The sequence below is a fragment of the Eulemur rufifrons genome, chromosome 11, assembly GCF_041146395.1.
Source record: "Eulemur rufifrons isolate Redbay chromosome 11, OSU_ERuf_1, whole genome shotgun sequence".
NCBI lineage: Eukaryota > Metazoa > Chordata > Mammalia > Primates > Lemuridae > Eulemur > Eulemur rufifrons.
The window spans coordinates 10,313,963-10,324,571 of record NC_090993.1 but is presented as its reverse complement, the minus strand read 5'-3'; positions in this window follow the sequence as shown (position 1 = coordinate 10,324,571).

The window sequence follows — 10,609 nt, the reverse complement described above, 5'->3', positions numbered from 1 at the left end:
CAACTCCAGCCAGCTCTAGCCTTCACGTGGGAGAAGGGAAATACCCACCTCTAAGCCACTGTAGCCATCCTGTCCCACCTAAACACGAGTGGGTGGAACCCGAGAAACACTTGTGATATTCACAAAAATACTAAGACCTAATCCTAGGACTATAGAAAGGGTCCCTCCCCCCACATTTTAACACCCCGTTACTAAATGCCTATTTATATCAGTTCCTTTTACCCAGTATCCAGCTATTTAAGAAAAAATTACAAGGCATACTAAAAGGTAAAAAAGCATACTTTGAAGAGACAGAGCAAGCATCAGAATCAGAATCAGATATGGCAGGTATGTTGGAATTATCAGACTGGGAATTTAAACAACTATGATTAATATGCTAATGGCTCTAATGGATAGAGTAGACAGCAGGCAAGAACTGATTGGAAGTGTAAGCAGAGAGAAGGAAATTCTAAGGAGGAATAAAAAAGAAATGCTAGTGATAAAAAATACTGTAACAGAAATGAAGAATGCCTTTCATGGTTTCGTTAGTAGACTGGACATGGCTGAGAAAAGACTCTATGAGGTTGAGGATATGTCAATAGAAACTTCCAAAATGGAAAAGCAAAGAGAAGAAAGGCTGAAGAAAGCTAGACTAAATATCCAAGAACTGTGGAACTACAAAAGGTTTAATGTACACACGTCGAGAATACCAGAAAGAGAAGAAAGAGAAAAAGGAACAGAAGACATGTCTGAGGTACTAATGACTGAGAATTTCCCCAAATTAATGTCAGAAACCAAACCACAGAGCCAGGAAGCTCAGAATACGCCGAACAGGATAAATGCCACAAAATTACACTTAGACTGATCATATTCAAACTGTAGGAAATCAAAGAAAAATCTTAAAGAAAAAACACAATACAAAGGTAAGAATTACATCCAACTTCTCTTCAGAAACCATGCAAGCAAGAAGAGAGTGGAGTGGAATATTTTTTAAGTATTGAGAGAGAGAGAAAATAAAAATCCCACCAAGCTAGAATTCTATACCCTGTGAAATTAGCCTTCAAAAGTGAAAGATAAGTAAAGATTTTCTCAGATAAACAAAAATTGCGGGAATTTTTCATCAATAAACATGCTTGGAAGACATCTTAAAAGAAATTCTTCAGAGAAAAGGAAAATTGTACAGGCCATGAACTCCGATCTGTATAAAGAAAGGAAGAGCATTGGAGAAGAAATAAGTAAAGGTAAAAGAAAATTTATTTTCCTTATTCTTAATTGATCTAACAGATAACAATTTGTTCAAAATAATAGCAAGAATGTACTTGGTTATGTGTGATTATATACATCTATATATATATCTCTGTATGCTTCTGTATTAGTGAAATGAATGATAACAATGATACAAGAAATAAGAGGGAGGAATTAGGATTATTTTGTTATTTTAGATACCTGCACTACCCATGTAGTGGTATAGTGTTATTTTAAAGTAAAGTTGTATTAGTTGTAAATGTATATTGCAAACTCTAGGACAACTACTTTAAAAAAGTAAAATAAAAAAAAAGTAGTATAACTGTAACTGATATGCTAAGAAAGGAGAAAAAATTGAATCATATAAAATACTTAATTAAACCCACAAAAAGCAGAAAATTAGTGGAAGGCAAAAACAAGAACAAAGGCATTGAATAGAAAACAAATAAAGTAAATAAAAGTTCAGTTATATCAATAATCACTTTAAATACCAGTGGTCTAATACACCAATTAAAAGAGATTGTCAGAGTGGATAAAAAAATAAGACCCAACTATATGCTGTCTATAAGAAACCCACTTTAAATATAAAAACACATATACATTAAATGTAAAGGGATGGAGAGATATATGCCATGCTAACAATAATCAAAGGAAAGTGAAAATAGCTATATTAATTTCTGAATGAGCAGACTTCAGAGCAAGAATATTTATCAGCTCAAAAGAAGGGCATTACATAATGATAGAGGTGTCAATTCTCCAAGAAGATACAATAATCCTTAATGTGAATGCGCCTCACAGCAGAGCATCAAAATGTGTGAAGCAAAAATTGACAGAACTGCAAGGAGAAATAAAGGCATCCATTATTATAGGTGGATACTTCGACACCCTTTGATCAGAAATGGACAAATTCAGCAGGCAAAAAATGAGTAAGGATATTGCTGAATACAATAGCACATCAATCAACTGGATATAATTGACATCTATTGACTACTTTATCCAGCAACTGCAGAATATACATTCTTTTCAAGCTCACATGAATATTCACCAAGATAGACAACATTCTGTGTCATAAAACACATCATAACAGATTTAAAAGAATAGAAATCATACAATGTCTTCTCTCAAGCCACAGTGGAATTAAACTAGAAATCAATAACAAAAAGATAACTGGAAAATCTCCAAATACCTCGAGACCAAACAACATATTTCTAAATAACACATGGGTACAAGGAGAAATTTCAAGAGAAATTTTAAAAAATATTTTGAGTTAAATGGCAATGAAAAACAACTTATCAAAATTTGTGGGATAGAGTAAAGGCAATGCTTAGAGGAAAATTTGTAGCATTGAATGTACATATTAGAAAAGAATAGGCCGGGCGCGGTGGCTCACGCCTGTAATCCTAGCACTCTGGGAGGCCGAGGTGGGCGGATCGTTTGAGCTCAGGAGTTCGAGACCAGCCTGAGCAAGAGCGAGACCCCACCTCTACTAAAAATAGAAAGAAATTATATGGACAGCTAAAAATATATATAGAAAAAATTAGCCGGGCATGGTGGCGCATGCCTGTAGTCCCAGCTACTCGGGAGGCTGAGACAGGAGGATCGCTTGAGCTCAGGAGTTTGAGGTTGCTGTGAGCTAGGCTGACGCCATGGCACTCACTCTAGCCTGGGCAACAGAGTGAGACTCTGTCTCAAAAAAAAAAAAAAAAAGAAAAGAAAAGAATAAAGATTTAAAATCAATAATCTAAGCTTCCACCTTAGGAAGCTAGAAAAAGAAGAGCAAATTAAATTCAAAGAAAGCAGAAGAAAAATAATAAAAATTAGAGCTAAAAACAATGAAATTGAAAACAGGAAATCAATAGGGAAAATTAACAAAATCAAAAGCCAATTCTTTGAAAATATCAGTAACAACAATAAACTTCTAGACAGGCTAACCAAGAAAAAGAAAGAAGACACAAATTACTAAAATCAAAAATTAAAGTGGGGACATCATTTCTGATTCCAAGGACATTGAAAGGACAAGAAAAAAGGATATTATGAACAACACTATGCCCATAAATTTGATAACCTAGATGAACTGGACCAATTCCTTTAAACATATACTATGCCAAAACTCACGCAAGAAGAAATAGACCATCTGAATAAACCTATATCTATTAAAAAAATTGAAGCAATAATTAATAACCTTGCAAAACAGAAAACACCAGGCCCAGATAGGTTCACTGATGAGTTTTACCAAACATTTAAGGAAGGAAATTATACCAGTTCTCTATAATCTCTTCCAGAAGATAACAGCAGAGGGAATATTCCTAACTCATTCTATGAGGCCACCATTAGCCTACTACCAAAACCAGACAAAGGTATTACAAGAAGAGAAAATTACTAAAATTTTGTTGAGTATTTTTGAATCTAAAATGTTAAATTTAAAATGTCAACAAAATGTTAGCAACTTCAACAATATATAAAAAAAATTATACACCATGACCAAGTGGCATTTATTCCAGGTATGTAAAGTTTATTCAACATTCAAAAATCAATTAATGCAATCCATTATATCATCAAGTTAAAGATGAAATATCCCTAATCATATCAATAGATTCAGAAAAAGCATTTGACAAAATCCAACACCCATTCATGTAAAAAAAAAAAAAAAAACCTATCAGCAAAGTAGGAATAGAGCAAAACCTTCCTTAACTTGGTAAAGAACATCTGCATAAAACCTACAACTAACATGATACTTAACTGTGAGAAACTAGAAGCTTCCTGATAAGATCAGTAACAAATCAAGGGTGTCCTCTCTCACTACTCTTTTCAACACCATAATGGGAATCCTAGCTAATGTGATAAGACAGGAAGAGGAAATAAAAAGTATATTGATTGAGAAGGAAGAAATTAAACTGTCATTGCAGATGACATAATTGGCTACATAGGAAATCTAAAATATTCAACCACCACAACAAAAAACAACTCCTGAAACTAATAAATGATTATAGTAAGGTTACAGGATACAATATTAATATACAAAAGTCAATCACTTTCCCAAATACCAGCAATGAACAAGTGGCATTTGAAATTAAAAACAGAATACCATTCATATTATCACCTCCAAAAATGAAATACTGGCTGGGCATGGTGGCTCACGCCTGTAATCCTAGCACTCTGGGAGGCAGAGGCAGCAGGATCGCTCAAGGTCAGGAGTTCAAGACCAGCCTGAGCAAGAGCGTGACCCGTCTCTACTAAAAATAGAAAGAAATTATCTGGACAACTAAAAATATATATAGAAAAAATTAGCTGGGCATGGTGGCGCATGCCTGTAGTCCCAGCTACTTGGGAGGCTGAGGCAGAAGGATTGCTTGAGCCCAGGAGTTGGAGGTTGCAGTAAGCTATGATGATGCCACTGCACTCAAGCTGGGGCAACACAGCTAGACCCTGCCTCAAAAAAAAAAAAGACAAAAATGAAATACTTAGGTATAAATTTAACAAAATATGTACAAGATATATATGAGGAAAACTATAAGAGAAAAGATGAAAGAAATCAATGAACTAAATAAATGGGGAGATATTCCATGCTCATGAATAGGAAGACTCAATATTGTTAAGATGACAGTTCTTCCCAATTTGGTCTATAGATTCAAAAAAATTTCAATCAAAACCCTGGCAAGTTATTTTGTGGTTATTGACAAATTGATTTTGAAGTTTATGTCGAGAGTCAAAAGACCTAGAAGAGCCATCTCAATATTGAAGAACAAAGTTGGAGGACTGACACTACAAGACTTCAAGACTTCCTATAAAGCTAACTGTAGTTTACTATAAAGCTACAGTAAATAAGATAGTGTGGTATTGGCAAACACAAATTGACCAATGCAATATAATAAAGAGCCCAAAAATAGAATCACATGAATATAGTCAAATGATCTTTGACAAAGGAGCCAAAGCACTACAATGGAGAAAAGATAACTTTTCAACAAGTGGTGCTAGGACAAATGGACATCTACATGCACAAAAATGAATCTAGACACGGACGTTACACACTTCACAATAATTAACTCAAAATGGTTTGCAAACCTAAATGTAAATGTATCATAGGAGAAAATATAGATGAGTTTGGGTATGGCAATGACTGTTTAGATACAACACAAAAAGCATGATCCATGAAAGAAATAATTGATAAGTTGGATTTTATTAAAAGTAAAAACTTCTCTGCAAAAGTCACTGTCAAGAGAGTGAGAAGACACAGACTGGCAGAAAATATTTGCAAAAGACATATCTGATAAAAGTAGCGGTTATTCAAAATACCCAAAGAACTCTTAAAACTGAACAATAAGAAAGCAAACAACCTAATTTAAAAAATGGGCAAAAGAACATAACAGACACCACATTCAAAAAGATATACAGAGGCCAAATAAGCATATCAAAAGATGCTCCACACTATGTGCTTTCAGAAAAATGCCAATTAAAACAACAATGAGATACCACTACACACCTAATTATTAGAGTGGCCAAAATTCAAAGCACTGGCAGTGTCCAATGCTGGTGATGATGGGGAGCAAAAGGAACTCTCATTCCTTGCTGGTGGGATTGGAAAATGGAATAGCCACTTTGGAAGACAGTTTGATGGTTTCTTACAAAAGTAAACACACTCACCAGGTGATCCAACATTCACACGGGTTGGTATTTACCCAAGTGAATTAAAAACATATGTCCACACAAACCTGCACAAGGATGTTTATAGCAGCTTTATTCATAATTGCCAAACGTTGGAAGCAATCGGATGTCCTTCAGTAGCTGAATGGGTAAGCAAACGGTGGTACGCCCAGACAATAAAACATTATTCAGCACTAAAAAGAAATGAGCTACCAAGCCTTGAATAGATATGTAAGAACCTAAGCCAATCTGAAAAGGCTATATACTGTAAGACTCCAACTAGCTGACATGCTGGGAAAGGCAAAACTATGGAGACAGTAAAAGGATCAGTGGTCCCCAGGGTTTAGGAGGGAGGGAGACCTGAGGGGGTGGGGAACCTGCGGCCTTTTGATTTCAAGATCGTTCTTTTTTAAGCACCAAAGGAAGCAAGAAAAGCTTCATCTTTCTCTGCTGCACCCCTTTTAATAAAAGGATTTGTTCTGTAAAATTTGGATTCCATCAAAAGGCCACACTCAAGGATTCAGAAGGCCACATGTGGCCCCAAGGCCACAGGCTCCCCACCCCTAGGTGGGAAATTGTGGGCCAGGGATAAATGGGAAATTGGTGTGCCTTCCTCTCAATTTTGCTGTGAACCTAAAACTGCTATAAAAATAAAGTTTACTTTAAAAAAAAACTTTACAGTGTAAGACAATAAAAAACAAGAATACATATCAAGAGAGAATTAATGTTACAAATAAATAGGGACAAAAAGCTCAAGTAAGGTATATCTAGGGATTTGGAGTTGTACATTTATAGAAAGTTCACACTGTCATTAGCAATTGTTTATCTGTTCAAAGCAAGTGCACAGATAAATAAATGATGAGGAAAATTCAAAAATATAGCATCTAAAATGAAAATACTGCTGAGCATGGTGGCACATGCCTGTAGTCCCAGCTACTTTAGGAGGATCGCTTGAGGCCGGGAGTTCGAGAACAACCTGGGCAAGAAGCAAGATCCCATCTCTGAAAAGAAAAAAGAAAGAAAATGAAAATGTCATCTATGGGCTCTTAAGAAATGGAACAAGAATTGTTTTTCATCCAATGCTTTTGGTTTTGGAAAGACTGTGTGGAATGAAGGGACAGGATTTATTTATTTTATTTATTTATTTATTTATTTTTTGAGACAGAGTCTCACTCTGTTGCCCAGGCTAGAGTGCCGTGGCGTCAGCCTAGCTCACAGCAGCCTCAAACTCCTGGGCTCAAGCGATCCTCCTGCCTCAGCCTCCTGAGTAGCTGGGACTACAGGCATGCGCCACCATGCCTGGCTAATTTTTTCTATATATATTTTAGTTGTCCAGATAATTTCTTTCTATTTTTAGTAGAGACGGGGTCTCACTCTTGCTCAGGCTGGTCTCGAACTCCTGACCTTGAGTGATCCACCCGCCTCGGCCTCCCAGAGTGCTGGGATTACAGGCGTGAACCACCACGCCCAGCCAGGGACAGGATTTAAATTCAGCTTTATGATCTTTCAAAAGGTCACAAAATATGTGCTTTTACAAAGAAGTTGTCCCTGAGTAATGAAGAAATGTGTATGGTGGTAGAAGATGGAAAATGCTACTTGTGCCCTCAGCTCATCCTTTCTGAAGCCCTGGTGCTTTGCACTTAGCAGAGACCCAGTAACTATCGAAGAGTGGCAAGTGGTACTCTTGTAGATTCCTGGGATTTTTCAGTAAGGAGTCTTGATATTCTAATAACAGATGAAGTTTGTGAATTGATTATCTTAGTAGTGAAAGATGTTTACACTGCAAATATATGCAAATAACCACTTCAAGGATTTTTTTTTTTGAGACAGGATCTTGCTGTGCTGTCCAGGCTGCTGGAGTGCAGTGGCCTGATCATAGCTCACTGTAACCTCGAACTCCTGGGCTCAAGCAATCCCCCTGCCTCCGCCTCCTGAGTAGCTAGGACAATAGGCGTGCACCACTGGACTTGAAGCTTTTGGGAAAAAAAAAAATTTTTTTTTTTAATTTATTTCAAAGTATTAAGGGGGTACAAATGTTTCTGGTTACATGGATTGCTTTTGTAATGCTTGAGTCAGGGTGAAAAGTGTGTCCGTCACCCAGACAGTGTTCATTGTACCCATTAGGTAGATTTTCGCCCATCCCCTCCTCCTCCCTCCCCCCTGCTTGATTTCCTTGGAGATCAGCAGAGAGTGTCAAATTGACAAAGTTTCAGGATTGGAGCAACTTCATGTGTGACTCTATAGGATTTTTAAAATGCTTTAATCCCTTTAAAAGGTAGTTGACTGTTTAAACAAAAATGAGAATTCACTCAGAGAAGCACAGCATCCTTTATTTAGGTGGAAGGTGCGTGGGAGCCCATTCTGCAGATGAGGAAATGGGAGTCACTGAAAGATCCCATGCCTTGCTCAGCGAGTGGCTACAGGCCAGGCGTGAAGATGACGTCTCCTCCTCAACACCAGACCCTTCCCTGGAATAAAGAAAACGACTTTGTTGTGATTTCCCAAATGTAACTTAGCTCATGCTACGCTGCTTTCTCGCTGGCCAGGAAGCGTCTGGCTGGTTAAGAGCACACTAACAATGAGGTATGTAAATCCCTGAAACTTGTAATAACTATCAGTGTCTTAAAACACCTTGTAAATTGCCTTTTTTGATGACCCTCAATTCCACCCTGCAGTCAGAGAAATTGATTATTTAAACACCTCTACCGAATGTCTCGTTGCTGTTGCAAACTTAACCATAGTGGGGAGAAGTCATCCAGGTGTCCAGAAGGGGGCACCACTGACAGCAGTGAGAGTTCCTGGACCCAGAGGGGAGCTGCGGTAGAAACAGATGAAAGCAGTCAGGTAAGACAGAGTCAAGTGCCGGAGGGATTTTTAAAGCGAAAGGTTTTAAAAAGTGATCAAGAATTTCAGTTTGCTATTGAAGCTATGCCATGGTTCTAAGAAAAGGAAGGGATTGACATGATCAAAGCTATATTCGAAGAAGATGGAACTATTGGATGCAGGAAATCCATATAGACTAGGAATTACTAGGTATAGACTACATAGGGGATATTTTCCTACGTTTTCTTCTAGAATGTTTATGGTTTCATGCCTTACATTTAAGTCTTTCGTCCATCTTGAATTAATTTTTGCATATGGCAAGAGAGAGGAGTCCTGTTTCATTCTTCTGTATGTGGCTATCCAATTTTCCCAGCACCATTTACTGAATAGGGTGTCCTTTCCCCAGTGTATGCTTTTGTCTGTTTTGTCAAAGATCAGACATTGGCCTAGGCAAAGAATTTATGATCAAGACCCCAAAGGCAAATATAGCAACAACAAAAATAAATAAATGAGACTTAATTAAATTAAAAAGCTTCTGCACAGCAAAGGAAATAATTAACAGACAACCTACAGAATGAGAGAAAATATTTGTAAACTATACACCCAACAAAGGACTAATATCCAGAGTCTATAAAGAATTCAAACAAATTAGCAAGAAAAAAACAGCCTCATCAAAAAGTGGACAAAAGACATGAACAGAATTTTGTCAAAAGGAGATAGACAAATGGCCAACAAACATATCAAAAAATGTTCAACATCACTAATTATCAGGGAAATGCAAATTAAAACCACAGTGAGAGACTACCTATCCCTGACAGAATGGCCATTATCAAAAAGTCAAAAAACAATAGGTGCTGGCGTGGATGCAGAGAAAAAGGAATGCTTATACACTGCTGGTGGGACTGCAAATTAGGACAACCTCTCTGGAAAACAGTATGGAGATTCTCCAAAGAAATAAAAGTAGACCTACCTCTGATCCAGCAATCCCACTATGGGGTATCTACCCAAAGGAAAGGAAGTCGTTTTATCAAAAAGACACCTGGATATGAATGTTTATTGCAGCACAATTCACAATTGTGAAGATATGGAATCAGCCTAAGTTCCCATCACATCATCAGTGGATAAAGAAAATATGGTAGCTAAAGAGTGAGGGGGAGATGACATTAGAAAAGCAATCCATGTGTGTGTGTGTGTGTGTGTGTGTGTGTGTATTGGAGTACTACTCGGAGTCTACTCAGCCAGAAAAAGGAATGAAATAATGTCTCTTGCAGTAACTTGCATGGAACTGGAAACCATTATCCTAAGTGAAGTATCTCAGGAATGGAAAAACAAATACATGTTCTCATTAATAAATAGAAGCTAAACAATGGGTACATGTGGGCACGAAGAGATGGAAAGGTCATTGGAATCCAAGAAGGGAGTAGGGGGATAAAACCTTACCTGTCAGGTACAATGAACACTATTCTAGAGATGGGCACATCAAAAGTTCTGCCTTCAGCATTGTAAGGTGTATCCATGTAACAAAAACATTTATACTCCCTTTTTTTTAATTTCAGCTTATTATGGGGGTACAAAAGTTCAGGTTATATATATTGCCCTTGCCCTCCCCATCCCCCCGAGTCTGAGCTTCAAGCATGTCCATTCCCCAGACAGTGCGCATCACACTCATCATGTATACTCCCTTAATATTTTAAAATAAGAAAAAGAATATATAGAGGATCCAGGAAGGAAAGCGTTTCACCATCTGATCAGAAAGTGGTTGAGGCTTAGATTAAAGTAATATAGAAAAAGGAGCAATCTGGGAAATACATGTGGAAAAATCCCTAGCATTTAGCAACACCAACAATAATAGTTACTATGTATCAATCCAGATCCTGTGCTGAGTCAACTTATTAATAAACTGCCTGTCATGGGCAAAGGA